Source organism: Mangifera indica, chromosome 4 (assembly GCF_011075055.1).
Source record: "Mangifera indica cultivar Alphonso chromosome 4, CATAS_Mindica_2.1, whole genome shotgun sequence".
NCBI classification, from domain to species: domain Eukaryota; kingdom Viridiplantae; phylum Streptophyta; class Magnoliopsida; order Sapindales; family Anacardiaceae; genus Mangifera; species Mangifera indica.
This window is the reverse complement of record NC_058140.1, coordinates 2,216,354-2,237,751: the sequence shown is the minus strand read 5'-3', so window position 1 is coordinate 2,237,751 and position 21,398 is coordinate 2,216,354. Positions and strand designations below refer to the sequence as shown.

Below are 21,398 nucleotides of genomic sequence, written 5' to 3'. Positions count from 1 at the left end.
AGCGACATTCTTGGTGCCATTGCTGGCAGCCTTTACCTCTCGGTTCATCCTCTTCCTCTCCAATGGTATCTCAAGCCAGAAATGTACAGTTAAATGAATTTGAGTTTGATTAAATGAATTTGAATTGAATTGAGTCATACTGAATCTATAAAAGAATAAATTTGAATTCAAATCAAATTTGAAATTATGAATTCGAGTTTGAATTTGAATTGGTTTGAATGATGCACGTCGTGTTAGAAAAAATTTTAGAGAAGAAAAATATTTTAGTTATTCTGCAATGAAGTCAACGTATCTTTAAACTCGAATTGAGTTGTCTTATAAAAGCTTTAGTTTAAGTTTGATTTGTTCATACCAAATATAGATCCGAACTTGAGTCAATTGTGTTGGAATCCATTATAAAAGACGTTTGAAATAGTATTTTAAAATTATAAAGTACGTCAAATTATCCATCAAAGCATAGATTTTAAGTAGTAGCATGTGCTCATGTGATCCTGCTTCATGTGTTAACTTTGGGCAAAATTGTAATATAGGTGCATTCTCTCTTGTAGTCTACTTCTTTCTTAGTTTCTTCCTGGGCTCATTTATGTTATATAAATGGATGAAGTTTTATAAACTTCGTTATCTTAAAATATAGATGTGAAGATTTTGGATAGAATATATTTACCGGTCAACATTTTGAGGGAATGTAAGTTTGATTATTTTCCATAAGTAAATGTTTGGCTGTGCTCATAGCAACTTTGGTGATGTTTTATTGTGAATGGTGATTTTTTTCCTATATTAATTACATTTGCCATTTCTCATACAGGGGGAATGAGAGCTGGCTGTTCTTTTTCACTTCTTGAGGTGATAGTTGGTTGTGAGGTGGAAGACAAGAAGGTAAGTTCTGAAGGTATGGATAACGATCTTGTTGTTGCTAGAAATAGATGTGAACATTCAAATCAAGCATATATACTCTTACAAGTAACCATCTAATTCTAATTAATTATTCTTTATTGCTCAAGGCATAAGCTTTAATAGCAACTCCAATTTTAATCTTATATAGGTATATATTTATGTGTGTTATTATATGATTGAATATTATTTTATTTTTAATTCATAATTATCTAATCGTATGATATTATATATTAAATATATATTCATTTATATACTTAAAATAAATATGCATAGTTTTATGAAAACAAAATAGTCACAAATTATACAACAATAAAAATCGACGTCCGAATGTTCACATAAAAATAAAGTATATATGAACATACATACAACATGATTAGAATGTTTACACATTAAAACAATACATGAACAAAAAATTTTATAATTTGCCAAATGTATATATATAAATTTTTTTTTTTAAATTATTGAATTATTAAATTGACTTGTTGAAATTATATTGAATTATTTATTTATATATATTATGAAACTTGGAATCATCAGGAAATGGCTATATATGAGTGCTGTATTTCCTCTTCTCCTCACCCATCAAATGCTCTCTTACTTAATCTATATTATGTAAATTTACTTTTACCAAAATTAAGGCAAACAATTTTATCACAGTAATATCTAATATTGTAATTTAAGAAATCTATACAAATCGATTTTGTCTAGACAACAAAGGTTTGAACGAAAAATTTGGACTTTTTTTTTGGATTTCATCGAATCTAGACGTCATCAGTTGAAGAGAAAGTGCTAGAGAGAAAGATATCGCTAGGAGAAAGAGAGATCGACTGTCGTTTGCTAGAAAATAGCTAACAAAATTTGAAACCCTAGGTAAGAGAAAAAATGTCACTTTTTAAAACTAAATTTAAAAAAAAAATTGTTAGTTTTTTAAATAAAGAGAGGTAAAATGATATATACTTTTATTTTTTAAAAACTTAATATTAAATAATGATTTTACTTTAAACTATAATTGAAAATTTTAATAAAAATTGATTCATATGTGAGTGTTTGGGTTTTTCAAAGTTGGAGGGTGAAAATTTGTGATTTCACTATACCTTGAGTGGGAACAAGTCACCTGTTATACAACAATGAAAATCGATATCCAAATATTTATGTAAAATTCAAGTATACATGTGTGCACATTAAAACATTCTATGTACAAAAAGGTTCATAATTTACTAAATATATAACTACCTCTCTCTCTCTCTCTCTCTCTCTCTCTATATATATATATATATATATATATATATAAAATGTCAATTTAATATAGTTGAATAATAAATTTATAAAATTCAACTATATTAAATTGGCTTGACATTTTATATATATCAAAATTTATTGTTCAATTATATTAAATTGACATATCATATATATATATATATATAAATATATATAATGTCAATTTAATATATTATATATATATAAAATATCAATTTAATATATATATACATAAAATATATTATATTATTCAATTATTTAAATAATATCACTAATTCAATTTAATATCACTTGCTATACACTAATGAAAATCCACAACACTATATAATTACCTCTCTCTCTCTCTCTCTCTCTCTATATATATATATATATATATATATATATATAATATCAATTTAATATAATTGAATAATAAATTTATAAAATTCAACTATATTAAATTGGTTTGAAGTTTTATATATATCAAAATTATTGTTCAATTGTATTAAATTGACATTACATTAATTATATATATATATATATATCTATATAAAATGTCAATTTAATATAGTTGAATAATAAATTTATAAAATTCAACTGTATTAAACTGGCTTGGCATTTTATATATATCAAAATTTATTATTCAGTTATATTAAATTGACATTATATATAGATATATATATATATATATTAATTATTCAACTATATAAATAATATAAATAATTCAATTTAATATCACTTGTTAGACAACAATGAAAATCGACATCCAAATATTCAAGTAAAATTCAAGTATACATGTCTACACATTAAAACAATTTATAAACAAAAAAGTTCATAATTTACTAAATATATAATTACACCTCTCTCTCTCTCTCTATATATATAAATAATGTCAATTGAATATAATTGAAAAATAAATTTATATATATATCAAAATTTATTACCCAACTATATTAAATTGACTTAACATTGAATATATATATATATATATATATATATATATATATATATATATATATATATATATATATATATATATATATGTCAGAATTTATTATTCAAGCTGTGTTAGATTGAATTATTGACATTATATTGAATTATTTATTTATTTTATATCACACCAATTTCTTCGTGTAAGTTTATATATTTAATAATATATAGAATAATATTTTATGCACAAATAAAAAAATATTATTATATAATTAGATAGTTAAAAATTAAAAATAAAATAACACCTAATTACATAGTAACATATTATTATTTATGTAAAAAATTATGTGTAAAAATTGTATACACAATATTATTATAATATATATATATTCGAAAATTTGGAATCATCAGGAAATGGCATGGTGGTTGTGTGTGTTTGACTATATATATAAATGCTGTATTTCCTCTTCTCCTCACCCATCAAACGCTCTCTTACTTAATCTATATTAGTCGTCCACTTTCCAACATTTTCATTGCTCATACTTAATTCTATCATCAGATCTCTCTATCTATCTTGCAGGTATACAAATTTATATATCTTTTAGCTATTCTCTTCAGATTAACTTACTTCTCTTCACTCTCTCTATTTCTATATTTAGAAGTAACTGAAAGAATACTTTAATATCTGCATGCTGTTTAAACCACCTGCAAATTAACACAATCATATTATTGCATGCAAAAGAAAAGCAGCATATCATTATGTGGAAGCTGAAGATTGCAGAAGGTGGCAATGATCCATACATTTACAGCACAAACAACTTTGTGGGAAGGCAAACATGGGAGTTTGATCCTGAAGCAGGGACTCCTGAGGAGCGAGCTGAGGTTGAAGCTGCTCGTCAAAAATTCTACAAAATCGGTTTCAGGTCAAGCCCAGTGGTGATATTCTCTGGCGAATGCAGGTATTGGTGCCCATCATTTATTTCTATTCTGTTTATATTTGCACTTGTGTCTCTCTTCATTTCTCTTTTCCTTTACACAATTCATCTCCTTTTCAGATGATAAGTCCATCTTGCATCGATATTACTTTTTTCATAGGATGAAGCTGAAACTGTCTTAATTTGGCACTATATATATATATATTTTGTTTTAATCACAGATGTGGGTTTAAAATAAGTAACCATTATTATTGATTTATCATAGCAACACTACAAAAAAGGAAGGTAAAGTTAACCATCTAAAATAATTAATTACACCAGTAATCCCGGTTATACTAATTAACCTGAAGTTGCTATATGATTCACATATCATTTTTTTATAGAAAATTTTTACATATGGTATCTGTATATATAATTAACTACGTAATTATATTCCATTCATAAATTATATAAGATAAGGTTTTAAATATTATCATCTTGAAAATAGAAGATAAACTCATATTACCCAATCATGTATTACTTTGTAAATTTGTTTGCCATTTTCCCACATATGTGACATTACTGTTAATTTCCGGGAAATGGCCATCAAGAACATCGTTATTTATTAGCAATAGTAAGAACAAGAGACGAGTTTGTGGCAGAAAGTTCATAGAAAGTTATGTTATTGGGGGTCTCCGACTGTTTTGTCATTTTCAGAGAAGGTAAAAGATCAATAACTTGTTAAGCTAAAAGATGGAAGAATTAAAGCTTCACTTTAAAAAATTATGAGTTACTTTACATGTAGCTAATACATACGAACTCAAGCCAACCTCTATCTCATTCACGCTGATTTTGTTTCCCCATTATTTTCGGTCCATTCTTCTTAGATGACATTCACAAACCTCCATTTTCAAATGTCAATTAACCAATCATGTTAATACAATCTCTAGCTTTGTATTTTATGTCCAATCCGTCTTGCTCATCACCACGTAAATATGTATTTGTTTATTGAATAATTAATTTTCCGTTCTGAAAAATTTCAGTTTCTTCGGGAGAAAAATTTCAAACAAACAATCCCAGCTGTAAAGGTGGAGGATGGAGAAGAAATAACGTATGAAACAGCCACAGTCTCGTTGAGGAGGGGGGTCCATTTCTTCTCTGCTTTGCAAGCCTCCGACGGCCATTGGCCAGCTGAAAATGCTGGTCCTTTGTTTTTCCTTCCTCCATTGGTAATTAGATAGTACACTGTTTGTTTACAACAGTATCTGAAATTTTTATTAATTACATGTATCTAAAAAGAATTGCCCATATGCAGGTGATGTGCACCTATATAACGGGGCATCTTGACAGTGTATTTCCAGCAGAGCATAAGAAGGAAATCCTTCGATACATATATTATCATCAGAATGAAGATGGTGGGTGGGGATTACATATTGAAGGCCATAGCACCATGTTTTGTACGGCTTTCAGCTACATCTGCATGCGTATCCTTGGAGAAGGACCTGATGGCGGCGAAGATAATGCTTGTGCTAGAGCTCGAAAATGGATCCTTGATCGTGGTGGTGTCACTCACATTCCTTCTTGGGGAAAGACTTGGCTTTCGGTAACCACATCACTCTATCTATATATTAACTTCATTAATATGTCATCAATGCATATGCATTAATTTATCTTTTATCTGTCGTAGATACTTGGTGTGTTCAATTGGTCTGGAAGCAACCCAATGCCTCCTGAATTTTGGATCCTTCCATCATTTCTTCCAATGCATCCAGGTTAGTTTTGCATCATTTTGGATTAAGATTTTGATATTAATTGTTTATTTATTGGTTTATAAGTTTGATTCTTCACAAATGCAGCCAAAATGTGGTGTTACTGTCGCATGGTGTACATGCCAATGTCATATTTATATGGCAAGAAATTTGTTGGCCCAATTACTTCTCTCATTCTACAACTGAGGGAAGAGCTCTACATTCAACCTTACAATCAAGTTAATTGGGGGAAAGTACGCCATTTATGTGCCAAGGTGAGGTTATAATTGTTCACAGACATATATATATATGCTTGCTATTTGTGTTCCTTTCTTAATAGTTAATATATATATAAAATTGAAAATTGTTATAATTGCAGGAGGATCTTTACTATCCCCACCCTTTGATTCAAGATTTGATTTGGGACTGTCTATATATATTCTCTGAGCCTTTTCTTACACATTGGCCTTTCAACAAGTTGATAAGAGAGAGAGCACTTCAAGTAACAATGAAGCACATTCATTATGAAGATGAGAATAGTCGGTACATTACCATTGGATGTGTGGAAAAGGTCAAATTGCAATTCACTAGATATGCAAATGCATCATTTCTTTTATTCTGTGTATCCATCTATCTAATTCTTTTGATTGAATTATATATACACAGGTGTTATGCATGCTAGCTTGTTGGGTTGAAGATCCAAATGGAGATTATTTCAAGAAGCATCTAGCTAGGATTCCAGATTTCTTATGGGTTGGTGAAGATGGAATGAAGATGCAGGTAAATAATTAATTAATTAATCAATTAGTGTATATCACCGAATTCAATGAAGTCTAGTTTTGATTTAGCATTGATGAATTAATTCCATTGTTACAAATGAAGTCTAGTTTTGATTTAGCATTGATGAATTAATTCCATTGTTACAAATGCAGAGTTTTGGAAGCCAGGAGTGGGATATTGGTTTTGCTATTCAAGCTTTGCTTGCTAGTAATCTCACTGATGAAATAGGGCCTGTACTCAAGAGAGGACACGAATTTATCAAAGCATCTCAGGTAATTTAACATTTAATAAACCAAACATTAGTTCCATTGAATTTTCCTTAGAGTTAATGATTTTACATTTTATTTGTAAATTAAGGTGAAGGACAATCCTTCTGGTGACTTCAAGAGAATGTATCGACATATTTCTAAGGGATCCTGGACTTTCTCTGATGGGGATCATGGATGGCAACTTTCTGATTGTACTGCTGAAGGTTTGAAGGTATTTATAAACTTATTCATAAAATTATTGACCAAACAAAGAAAAGTTATTTATTTATTTTCTTGTATCTCACCGTAGATATATATTGTCTCTCATTTTGTTTAGTGTTGCCTGTTTTTCTCAATGATGCCACCCGAAATCGTTGGGGAGAAAATGGAACCTGAGAGGTTATATGATTCTGTTAATATCATATTATCATTACAGGTACACATATATCATTAAGTTCTCAAACAAATTTTCTCATGCATACATTTCAAGGTTATATATGTTTTATGTTTTTAAATCAGAACAATAATTCAAAGCTCCATTTTTTGACTCCCTACAGAGCAAAAATGGAGGTGTCGTCGGCTGGGAGCCAGCTGTAGCCCAAGAATGGTTGGAAGTAAGTTTTTGAATCTACATATTGATATGACTTTGCTGTGTTAAATATTTCTAATTAGTTTGTATGACAAATATATTAATGACTGGCACTTACGATGTATTTTGGCTTCAGTTGTTGAATCCTACTGAATTTTTAATGGACATAGTGATTGAGCATGAATATGTTGAGTGCACCTCATCAGCTATGCAAGCTTTAGTTTTGTTTAAAGAATTATATCCAGGACACAGAAAGAGAGAGATTGAAAATTTCATCACAAAAGCAGTTGGCTACTTGGAAAAAGTTCAATTGTCTGATGGTTCATGGTAAAATTAATTATTATTAAGTTTCTTAAAGAACATATGCTTGATACATATTTTTTCATTGACTATATTTATACATATATAGGTATGGAGATTGGGGAGTCTGCTTCATATATGGTACTTGGTTTGCACTCGGAGGACTGGCAATAGCTGGCAAAACTTACAACAATTCTGTAACTGTGCGTAGAGGTGTTGATTTTCTTCTTAAATCACAGAGAGAGGATGGTGGTTGGGGCGAGAGTTATCGTTCTTGCCCAGAAAAGGTATATATTTGTGTCAATTGATTTCTTACTGTATTACAACGTACTAAACATATGTACTAATTTGTTGTCCTGGGTATTTAGAAATACATACCTCTCAAAGGAAACAGGTCAAATTTAGTTCACACTGCATGGGCTATAATGGGTTTAATTCATGGTGGACAGGTTAGTTTCAATAAACCGCTAAAAAAATTATATTTTCACGTTTAAGCACCAGGATAAATTTTGTACTATTTATGTTTTTATGTGATTGTTCTTTGGATTATCAGGCAGAAAGAGACCCAACTCCTATTCACCGTGCAGCTAAGTTGATAATTAATTCTCAGCTAGAAGATGGTGATTTTCCCCAACAGGTACAGTTAAAGGAAATGAAAAAATGGGCACATGTTAAGTTCAAATGTTTCAATAAATAATTATTGAATAAATGATGTAATGCTTGCAGGAAATTACAGGAGTGTTTAAAAAGAACTGCATGTTACATTACGCAGTGTATAGAAATATTCACCCATTGTGGGCTCTTGCTGAATACCGAAGGAGGGTTTCGCTGCCTTTCCAAGACTAATGTTCAAGGAAATCAATACAGAAGCAAGTTAATTACTGTTGGAAAATTGGCTCTCTAGATCCCGCATTACATCAGTCTTTTTAGGTTCAGTTACGTCTTTTAAGTTTCTTCTGGTACTCATAACTTTCTTCCCATATACTTTGCATCAGAGAAAGTGAGCAATCTTTTCGAAGTGGATCTGGTGTTGATTCGACCCAAAGCTCAATCCATCTCGACGAATTGAGGATGCCAATGTGAAATTGAAATTTTCCTTTCATTATCTAATTCAATTAAAGTGTATTATTACGCGCATCTATTTCGAATGTATAAATAGATATATATTTATGCATATTATTATGTGATTGGATATTACTTTATCTTTAATTCAAAATAATCTAATTACATAATAACATCCATATGTGTATATCTATCTGTGTACCAAAATTAAGGACGCATAGTTTTTTTTTTTTTGTTAATTAAAACATATTAAATACAAATTGGAATAATATATAACAAAATAAAAATGCATCCCTATGGCATGGTGCATGCCTTTCCGACAGTTAGAATTTAATCGAATCTAATCAATTACAAAATTTTACAATAATATTAGTATTATGTCATATTGACATTATTGTACTTGTTTAACCGGATTGTTGAATCATGACCTTGTACAAGTTGATTCAATGATTAGCTTAAATCAATTTAAAACTTTTGAACTAGATTGGTCATTAGGTCTTGATCGAACTGATTGAATCAATTGTTTCGGTTTGAGTTTTGAAATAGAGGAAGTCAGAAGCATGTGGTCTTCATTCTTATCTTCAAATCTCCACAAAATCCAAAAATAGAAAAAAGCGCTAAATTTATGAAGACGAAAAACATTATTTCCTGAAGTTAATGTAGCATACCAACTTTGTAAAATGTGTTTCAAAGTTGATTTGAATAGGAGAATATAACTATTCAGGCGTGGCAAAGTACATAAGCTTCCCAATTAAGGTTTAAATATTATTATTATTATTAACTGTAATTTGGCAGTCTTAAACTCTTGATAATAACAAATACTCCATTTGATTTGTGGAAACATTGGGAAAAAAATAAATTAAAATGTACAGAGAGAAAGCTAGATTTATCTTCTTGTATTGGTATCTTTCATAAGCAACAAGAGCTTAGATAGCTTTTGTTTAGTCTGTACATTTTTAATTCTTTTATTTTATTATACCTTTTAAGCCAAATTTTTAACTTCGTATCAGTTTTATCCTCGTGCTTAATCTTAGAATTTTAACTTCTTAAACTTGAATGAAATCAGACTCGAACTCAAGTTAGAAATTATGCATTCCATGGTTAGTTCGAATTTGGATTGAATTCACACATGGTTCATGGTTCTTGCAGCATAAATGTTTACCTATAAACATCTGTTGTTGAAAAGAGAAAATAAAAATCTCACAAGGACAAAGAAAAGAGGCAAATGTGTGCACAATCACATGGAATTGCTTCCTGTAACAAGTTAATATCGTACTATTAAGATCTCGATAAGAAAACTACCTTTAAAATTTGCTACGTTGGGAAGGCGTAATCTTGATGACAAGTCCAAGGAAGACATCATCATCCATAGGTATATGGAATAGAAGTGAACAGTATTGTCAACAAAGCAAAAGCTATTCCATGGAATGAATGAGATGGCTAACAAAATAATTTTATTCCAGTATTAAATTATACAGTTCTTCTACAAAAATTTGAACAGATTGAAAAGCACACCCCATGAAAAAAATTAGAAAAAATCACCGGGGATAAAAAACCCAGTGTTAGGTTCTTTCTATGCCTCTTCATATACAACCAAACTCTGCAATTTATACTGCAACTTGTTTCTCGTACAAATTTTAATGAGAAGGCTCATCCACTTGACTTTGCCAACAGCTTCCATACGCTTAACATTCCGATTCCATCACCGGTGAAAATGAGGCCATCAGGACTAATCTGAATGTCTCTGACTTCATGTTTTGACAATATCCTCGCCCTCTCAGTGAACTTATGCCAAATAAAGGTTGCAATTTGTTAGCCAAAAGGAAACATATATGTCAGCTAGTAAATTATTCTTATACATTAAAGAAGATACTCACGATGGTAAATCATATAGGTGAACAGAATTATCGTTACAAGCGCATAACAATACTGGTTGTCCAGAATCATTCAACCCACAAAGCGCAGGCACACCCTGTAGCAAACATATTACAAGAATACAATCAATTAATGAACTAAAACATCAAAGCTACTAAAGCCACAGAGAAGGAAAAAGATGGAAAGTGGGAGGTGGTATATTTTTATTAAATCCTAAAACTATAATGCATCACATATAATAGACCTGGCAGCAAACATACAAAGTAGGAACTAGAGTAAAGAAGCGTAACAGTTCAAGTGTGGAAACAAATGCACATACAAGCAAAATCATACAGTAGAAAAGAAATGATTACGAAACCACATACATGTTTTTAGTTGTGTATAGGTTACTTCCAAGTTGCCTCCTGCAACACCCCAAACTTTTATAGTCTGGTCCAATGAACAGGATAACAAAAATTGATCCCAGCATAGAAGAGACATTGGTGCATCAGTATGACCATCTAGTGTCATAATAGACTGTAGAGTGTCAAGATCCCAAATCTAGTTTAAGAAAGGAAGACAAGAGAGAGAGATTAGCACATCAGGAAATATGTATAACTAAAATACAAGTTAAACAAAAGTTCAACATCAGATGCATGTTAAAATAAAATTTTAAATAGAACGCATCAGCTCAATGCCATGATGTATGCTCCAAAATGAAAAGAGTAAAAGCATCAGCCCAGAACCCAAAGAAAAAATCAATAACAAGAAAAATAAATTATCCCTATCAGAATCCCATGTTAATTATATCTATCATTTTGCAAATGTATAAAAGTATAAAAATATCAATTATTATATAAAATTTAATCTATTTTTAATCTGTAAAGGTTAATGCGTATCCTCTGAAATATAAGAGATTGATCAGTGAAAACTACTATGAAATCCACTATAAACAGAGAGAAATAAGATGAAGGATACTTTTAGAATGAAAAATATCATTTGCTTAAAACGGTAAAAGTTAAGAATTGTTGCCGAAAAAGGTTTATGTGATAAATCGGCTGTCTATTTTAATTAATTTCCCATTTGGTTATCGATAGGACATGAAATGTTAAAAAACCAATACATAGACTGTTGTATATGCATCACTCCGATTAGCATTTAAAATTATTCAATAATTTAATCGGACTAATTTTTGAATTAAAAATTATATAAAAAAAAGATTATTTGAAAAACTGATTCATATACTAATTTAAAAATATAAAAAAATCGATTTGTCAGTTCAGTTATTGGTCTGTCTAATTTTCAAAATCGATTAACTGAACCAAATCAAATTTAAAAAAAGTTGAATAAAGAATTAATAAAATATTGAACATATTTTCAAAAAAATTGAAAAAGATAAAATAGAATAATTCTTTAAAAAGACTCCCACGATATCAAACAAATAAATTATCATAGTATTTCCAATTATTTGACTTTTATTTTTCCTTTTGGCCGAAGGACTTATTCTCACCCAAAGTATTTCTTTTTTTCAAATTCTTACTCTTTAACTTGGAAAATTTATCAACTCACCCATAGACAATTAAGTATGTTAGTTTTAAAGATAAAATCATCATTTTATCTATAATATTAAAAATAAACTAAAATTTCATCTCTTTTCTCTCTTTAAACTCTAAAACCTAACAATTTTTTATTATACCAAGTTTTAAAAAATAATATTTGCCTCCATAAGGTTTAGTTTTAATTCTCAGCGACATTCTTGGTGCCATTGCTGGCAGCCTTTACCTCTCGGTTCATCCTCTTCCTCTCCAATGGTATCTCAAGCCAGAAATGTACAGTTAAATGAATTTGAGTTTGATTAAATGAATTTGAATTGAATTGAGTCATACTGAATCTATAAAAGAATAAATTTGAATTCAAATCAAATTTGAAATTATGAATTCGAGTTTGAATTTGAATTGGTTTGAATGATGCACGTCGTGTTAGAAAAAATTTTAGAGAAGAAAAATATTTTAGTTATTCTGCAATGAAGTCAACGTATCTTTAAACTCGAATTGAGTTGTCTTATAAAAGCTTTAGTTTAAGTTTGATTTGTTCATACCAAATATAGATCCGAACTTGAGTCAATTGTGTTGGAATCCATTATAAAAGACGTTTGAAATAGTATTTTAAAATTATAAAGTACGTCAAATTATCCATCAAAGCATAGATTTTAAGTAGTAGCATGTGCTCATGTGATCCTGCTTCATGTGTTAACTTTGGGCAAAATTGTAATATAGGTGCATTCTCTCTTGTAGTCTACTTCTTTCTTAGTTTCTTCCTGGGCTCATTTATGTTATATAAATGGATGAAGTTTTATAAACTTCGTTATCTTAAAATATAGATGTGAAGATTTTGGATAGAATATATTTACCGGTCAACATTTTGAGGGAATGTAAGTTTGATTATTTTCCATAAGTAAATGTTTGGCTGTGCTCATAGCAACTTTGGTGATGTTTTATTGTGAATGGTGATTTTTTTCCTATATTAATTACATTTGCCATTTCTCATACAGGGGGAATGAGAGCTGGCTGTTCTTTTTCACTTCTTGAGGTGATAGTTGGTTGTGAGGTGGAAGACAAGAAGGTAAGTTCTGAAGGTATGGATAACGATCTTGTTGTTGCTAGAAATAGATGTGAACATTCAAATCAAGCATATATACTCTTACAAGTAACCATCTAATTCTAATTAATTATTCTTTATTGCTCAAGGCATAAGCTTTAATAGCAACTCCAATTTTAATCTTATATAGGTATATATTTATGTGTGTTATTATATGATTGAATATTATTTTATTTTTAATTCATAATTATCTAATCGTATGATATTATATATTAAATATATATTCATTTATATACTTAAAATAAATATGCATAGTTTTATGAAAACAAAATAGTCACAAATTATACAACAATAAAAATCGACGTCCGAATGTTCACATAAAAATAAAGTATATATGAACATACATACAACATGATTAGAATGTTTACACATTAAAACAATACATGAACAAAAAATTTTATAATTTGCCAAATGTATATATATAAATTTTTTTTTTTAAATTATTGAATTATTAAATTGACTTGTTGAAATTATATTGAATTATTTATTTATATATATTATGAAACTTGGAATCATCAGGAAATGGCTATATATGAGTGCTGTATTTCCTCTTCTCCTCACCCATCAAATGCTCTCTTACTTAATCTATATTATGTAAATTTACTTTTACCAAAATTAAGGCAAACAATTTTATCACAGTAATATCTAATATTGTAATTTAAGAAATCTATACAAATCGATTTTGTCTAGACAACAAAGGTTTGAACGAAAAATTTGGACTTTTTTTTTGGATTTCATCGAATCTAGACGTCATCAGTTGAAGAGAAAGTGTTAGAGAGAAAGATATCGCTAGGAGAAAGAGAGATCGACTGTCGTTTGCTAGAAAATAGCTAACAAAATTTGAAACCCTAGGTAAGAGAAAAAATGTCACTTTTTAAAACTAAATTTAAAAAAAAAATTGTTAGTTTTTTAAATAAAGAGAGGTAAAATGACATATACTTTTATTTTTTAAAAACTTAATATTAAATAATGATTTTACTTTAAACTATAATTGAAAATTTTAATAAAAATTGATTCATATGTGAGTGTTTGGGTTTTTCAAAGTTGGAGGGTGAAAATTTGTGATTTCACTATACCTTGAGTGGGAACAAGTCACCTGTTATACAACAATGAAAATCGATATCCAAATATTTATGTAAAATTCAAGTATACATGTGTGCACATTAAAACATTCTATGTACAAAAAGGTTCATAATTTACTAAATATATAACTACCTCTCTCTCTCTCTCTATATATATATATATATATAAAATGTCAATTTAATATAGTTGAATAATAAATTTATAAAATTCAACTATATTAAATTGGCTTGACATTTTATATATATCAAAATTTATTGTTCAATTATATTAAATTGACATATCATATATATATATATATAAATATATATAATGTCAATTTAATATATTATATATATATAAAATATCAATTTAATATATATATACATAAAATATATTATATTATTCAATTATTTAAATAATATCACTAATTCAATTTAATATCACTTGCTATACACTAATGAAAATCCACAACACTATATAATTACCTCTCTCTCTCTCTCTCTCTCTATATATATATATATATATATATATATATATATATAATATCAATTTAATATAATTGAATAATAAATTTATAAAATTCAACTATATTAAATTGGTTTGAAGTTTTATATATATCAAAATTATTGTTCAATTGTATTAAATTGACATTACATTAATTATATATATATATATATCTATATAAAATGTCAATTTAATATAGTTGAATAATAAATTTATAAAATTCAACTGTATTAAACTGGCTTGGCATTTTATATATATCAAAATTTATTATTCAGTTATATTAAATTGACATTATATATAGATATATATATATATATTAATTATTCAACTATATAAATAATATAAATAATTCAATTTAATATCACTTGTTAGACAACAATGAAAATCGACATCCAAATATTCAAGTAAAATTCAAGTATACATGTCTACACATTAAAACAATTTATAAACAAAAAAGTTCATAATTTACTAAATATATAATTACACCTCTCTCTCTCTCTCTATATATATAAATAATGTCAATTGAATATAATTGAAAAATAAATTTATATATATATCAAAATTTATTACCCAACTATATTAAATTGACTTAACATTATATTGAATATATATATATATATATATATATATATGTCAGAATTTATTATTCAAGCTGTGTTAGATTGAATTATTGACATTATATTGAATTATTTATTTATTTTATATCACACCAATTTCTTCGTGTAAGTTTATATATTTAATAATATATAGAATAATATTTTATGCACAAATAAAAAAATATTATTATATAATTAGATAGTTAAAAATTAAAAATAAAATAACACCTAATTACATAGTAACGTATTATTATTTATGTAAAAAATTATGTGTAAAAATTGTATACACAATATTATTATAATATATATATATTCGAAAATTTGGAATCATCAGGAAATGGCATGGTGGTTGTGTGTGTTTGACTATATATATAAATGCTGTATTTCCTCTTCTCCTCACCCATCAAACGCTCTCTTACTTAATCTATATTAGTCGTCCACTTTCCAACATTTTCATTGCTCATACTTAATTCTATCATCAGATCTCTCTATCTATCTTGCAGGTATACAAATTTATATATCTTTTAGCTATTCTCTTCAGATTAACTTACTTCTCTTCACTCTCTCTATTTCTATATTTAGAAGTAACTGAAAGAATACTTTAATATCTGCATGCTGTTTAAACCACCTGCAAATTAACACAATCATATTATTGCATGCAAAAGAAAAGCAGCATATCATTATGTGGAAGCTGAAGATTGCAGAAGGTGGCAATGATCCATACATTTACAGCACAAACAACTTTGTGGGAAGGCAAACATGGGAGTTTGATCCTGAAGCAGGGACTCCTGAGGAGCGAGCTGAGGTTGAAGCTGCTCGTCAAAAATTCTACAAAATCGGTTTCAGGTCAAGCCCAGTGGTGATATTCTCTGGCGAATGCAGGTATTGGTGCCCATCATTTATTTCTATTCTGTTTATATTTGCACTTGTGTCTCTCTTCATTTCTCTTTTCCTTTACACAATTCATCTCCTTTTCAGATGATAAGTCCATCTTGCATCGATATTACTTTTTTCATAGGATGAAGCTGAAACTGTCTTAATTTGGCACTATATATATATATATTTTGTTTTAATCACAGATGTGGGTTTAAAATAAGTAACCATTATTATTGATTTATCATAGCAACACTACAAAAAAGGAAGGTAAAGTTAACCATCTAAAATAATTAATTACACCAGTAATCCCGGTTATACTAATTAACCTGAAGTTGCTATATGATTCACATATCATTTTTTTATAGAAAATTTTTACATATGGTATCTGTATATATAATTAACTACGTAATTATATTCCATTCATAAATTATATAAGATAAGGTTTTAAATATTATCATCTTGAAAATAGAAGATAAACTCATATTACCCAATCATGTATTACTTTGTAAATTTGTTTGCCATTTTCCCACATATGTGACATTACTGTTAATTTCCGGGAAATGGCCATCAAGAACATCGTTATTTATTAGCAATAGTAAGAACAAGAGACGAGTTTGTGGCAGAAAGTTCATAGAAAGTTATGTTATTGGGGTCTCCGACTGTTTTGTCATTTTCAGAGAAGGTAAAAGATCAATAACTTGTTAAGCTAAAAGATGGAAGAATTAAAGCTTCACTTTAAAAAATTATGAGTTACTTTACATGTAGCTAATACATACGAACTCAAGCCAACCTCTATCTCATTCACGCTGATTTTGTTTCCCCATTATTTTCGGTCCATTCTTCTTAGATGACATTCACAAACCTCCATTTTCAAATGTCAATTAACCAATCATGTTAATACAATCTCTAGCTTTGTATTTTATGTCCAATCCGTCTTGCTCATCACCACGTAAATATGTATTTGTTTATTGAATAATTAATTTTCCGTTCTGAAAAATTTCAGTTTCTTCGGGAGAAAAATTTCAAACAAACAATCCCAGCTGTAAAGGTGGAGGATGGAGAAGAAATAACGTATGAAACAGCCACAGTCTCGTTGAGGAGGGGGGTCCATTTCTTCTCTGCTTTGCAAGCCTCCGACGGCCATTGGCCAGCTGAAAATGCTGGTCCTTTGTTTTTCCTGCCTCCATTGGTAATTAGATAGTACACTGTTTGTTTACAACAGTATCTGAAATTTTTATTAATTACATGTATCTAAAAAGAATTGCCCATATGCAGGTGATGTGCACCTATATAACGGGGCATCTTGACAGTGTATTTCCAGCAGAGCATAAGAAGGAAATCCTTCGATACATATATTATCATCAGAATGAAGATGGTGGGTGGGGATTACATATTGAAGGCCATAGCACCATGTTTTGTACGGCTTTCAGCTACATCTGCATGCGTATCCTTGGAGAAGGACCTGATGGCGGCGAAGATAATGCTTGTGCTAGAGCTCGAAAATGGATCCTTGATCGTGGTGGTGTCACTCACATTCCTTCTTGGGGAAAGACTTGGCTTTCGGTAACCACATCACTCTATCTATATATTAACTTCATTAATATGTCATCAATGCATATGCATTAATTTATCTTTTATCTGTCGTAGATACTTGGTGTGTTCAATTGGTCTGGAAGCAACCCAATGCCTCCTGAATTTTGGATCCTTCCATCATTTCTTCCAATGCATCCAGGTTAGTTTTGCATCATTTTGGATTAAGATTTTGATATTAATTGTTTATTTATTGGTTTATAAGTTTGATTCTTCACAAATGCAGCCAAAATGTGGTGTTACTGTCGCATGGTGTACATGCCAATGTCATATTTATATGGCAAGAAATTTGTTGGCCCAATTACTTCTCTCATTCTACAACTGAGGGAAGAGCTCTACATTCAACCTTACAATCAAGTTAATTGGGGGAAAGTACGCCATTTATGTGCCAAGGTGAGGTTATAATTGTTCACAGACATATATATATATGCTTGCTATTTGTGTTCCTTTCTTAATAGTTAATATATATATAAAATTGAAAATTGTTATAATTGCAGGAGGATCTTTACTATCCCCACCCTTTGATTCAAGATTTGATTTGGGACTGTCTATATATATTCTCTGAGCCTTTTCTTACACATTGGCCTTTCAACAAGTTGATAAGAGAGAGAGCACTTCAAGTAACAATGAAGCACATTCATTATGAAGATGAGAATAGTCGGTACATTACCATTGGATGTGTGGAAAAGGTCAAATTGCAATTCACTAGATATGCAAATGCATCATTTCTTTTATTCTGTGTATCCATCTATCTAATTCTTTTGATTGAATTATATATACACAGGTGTTATGCATGCTAGCTTGTTGGGTTGAAGATCCAAATGGAGATTATTTCAAGAAGCATCTAGCTAGGATTCCAGATTTCTTATGGGTTGGTGAAGATGGAATGAAGATGCAGGTAAATAATTAATTAATTAATCAATTAGTGTATATCACCGAATTCAATGAAGTCTAGTTTTGATTTAGCATTGATGAATTAATTCCATTGTTACAAATGAAGTCTAGTTTTGATTTAGCATTGATGAATTAATTCCATTGTTACAAATGCAGAGTTTTGGAAGCCAGGAGTGGGATATTGGTTTTGCTATTCAAGCTTTGCTTGCTAGTAATCTCACTGATGAAATAGGGCCTGTACTCAAGAGAGGACACGAATTTATCAAAGCATCTCAGGTAATTTAACATTTAATAAACCAAACATTAGTTCCATTGAATTTTCCTTAGAGTTAATGATTTTACATTTTATTTGTAAATTAAGGTGAAGGACAATCCTTCTGGTGACTTCAAGAGAATGTATCGACATATTTCTAAGGGATCCTGGACTTTCTCTGATGGGGATCATGGATGGCAACTTTCTGATTGTACTGCTGAAGGTTTGAAGGTATTTATAAACTTATTCATAAAATTATTGACCAAACAAAGAAAAGTTATTTATTTATTTTCTTGTATCTCACCGTAGATATATATTGTCTCTCATTTTGTTTAGTGTTGCCTGTTTTTCTCAATGATGCCACCCGAAATCGTTGGGGAGAAAATGGAACCTGAGAGGTTATATGATTCTGTTAATATCATATTATCATTACAGGTACACATATATCATTAAGTTCTCAAACAAATTTTCTCATGCATACATTTCAAGGTTATATATGTTTTATGTTTTTAAATCAGAACAATAATTCAAAGCTCCATTTTTTGACTCCCTACAGAGCAAAAATGGAGGTGTCGTCGGCTGGGAGCCAGCTGTAGCCCAAGAATGGTTGGAAGTAAGTTTTTGAATCTACATATTGATATGACTTTGCTGTGTTAAATATTTCTAATTAGTTTGTATGACAAATATATTAATGACTGGCACTTACGATGTATTTTGGCTTCAGTTGTTGAATCCTACTGAATTTTTAATGGACATAGTGATTGAGCATGAATATGTTGAGTGCACCTCATCAGCTATGCAAGCTTTAGTTTTGTTTAAAGAATTATATCCAGGACACAGAAAGAGAGAGATTGAAAATTTCATCACAAAAGCAGTTGGCTACTTGGAAAAGTTCAATTGTCTGATGGTTCATGGTAAAATTAATTATTATTAAGTTTCTTAAAGAACATATGCTTGATACATATTTTTTCATTGACTATATTTATACATATATAGGTATGGAGATTGGGGAGTCTGCTTCATATATGGTACTTGGTTTGCACTCGGAGGACTGGCAATAGCTGGCAAAACTTACAACAATTCTGTAACTGTGCGTAGAGGTGTTGATTTTCTTCTTAAATCACAGAGAGAGGATGGTGGTTGGGGCGAGAGTTATCGTTCTTGCCCAGAAAAGGTATATATTTGTGTCAATTGATTTCTTACTGTATTACAACGTACTAAACATATGTACTAATTTGTTGTCCTGGGTATTTAGAAATACATACCTCTCAAAGGAAACAGGTCAAATTTAGTTCACACTGCATGAGCTATAATGGGTTTAATTCATGGTGGACAGGTTAGTTTCAATAAACCGCTAAAAAAATTATATTTTCACGTTTAAGCACCAGGATAAATTTTGTACTATTTATGTTTTTATGTGATTGTTCTTTGGATTATCAGGCAGAAAGAGACCCAACTCCTATTCACCGTGCAGCTAAGTTGATAATTAATTCTCAGCTAGAAGATGGTGATTTTCCCCAACAGGTACAGTTAAAGGAAATGAAAAAATGGGCACATGTTAAGTTCAAATGTTTCAATAAATAATTATTGAATAAATGATGTAATGCTTGCAGGAAATTACAGGAGTGTTTAAAAAGAACTGCATGTTACATTACGCAGTGTATAGAAATATTCACCCATTGTGGGCTCTTGCTGAATACCGAAGGAGGGTTTCGCTGCCTTTCCAAGACTAATGTTCAAGGAAATCAATACAGAAGCAAGTTAATTACTGTTGGAAAATTGGCTCTCTAGATCCCGCATTACATCAGTCTTTTTAGGTTCAGTTACGTCTTTTAAGTTTCTTCTGGTACTCATAACTTTCTTCCCATATACTTTGCATCAGAGAAAGTGAGCAATCTTTTCGAAGTGGATCTGGTGTTGATTCGACCCAAAGCTCAATCCATCTCGACGAATTGAGGATGCCAATGTGAAATTGAAATTTTCCTTTCATTATCTAATTCAATTAAAGTGTATTATTACGCGCATCTATTTCGAATGTATAAATAGATATATATTTATGCATATTATTATGTGATTGGATATTACTTTATCTTTAATTCAAAATAATCTAATTACATAATAACATCCATATGTGTATATCTATCTGTGTACCAAAATTAAGGACGCATAGTTTTTTTTTTTTGTTAATTAAAACATATTAAATACAAATTGGAATAATATATAACAAAATAAAAATGCATCCCTATGGCATGGTGCATGCCTTTCCGACAGTTAGAATTTAATCGAATCTAATCAATTACAAAATTTTACAATAATATTAGTATTATGTCATATTGACATTATTGTACTTGTTTAACCGGATTGTTGAATCATGACCTTGTACAAGTTGATTCAATGATTAGCTTAAATC

At 29.5% G+C, this 21,398-nt stretch overlaps 1 long non-coding RNA gene and 2 pseudogenes across 1 annotated transcript; 2 read left to right on the top strand and 1 right to left on the bottom strand.

The window, feature by feature from the left end:
* Positions 1-3,491: 3,491 nt before the first annotated feature.
* On the top strand, positions 3,492-8,861 carry LOC123213299 (annotated as a pseudogene).
* A 1,272-nt stretch (positions 8,862-10,133) lies between these two features.
* LOC123215084 lies at positions 10,134-11,304 on the bottom strand. The gene is made up of 3 exons (XR_006501946.1): positions 10,942-11,304; positions 10,579-10,673; positions 10,134-10,486 (listed from the first exon to the last, which is right to left on the bottom strand). It is a non-coding gene; the product is annotated as an uncharacterized LOC123215084 (long non-coding RNA).
* Positions 11,305-15,725: 4,421 nt separating this feature from the next.
* On the top strand, positions 15,726-21,099 carry LOC123214842 (annotated as a pseudogene).
* Positions 21,100-21,398: the final 299 nt, after the last annotated feature.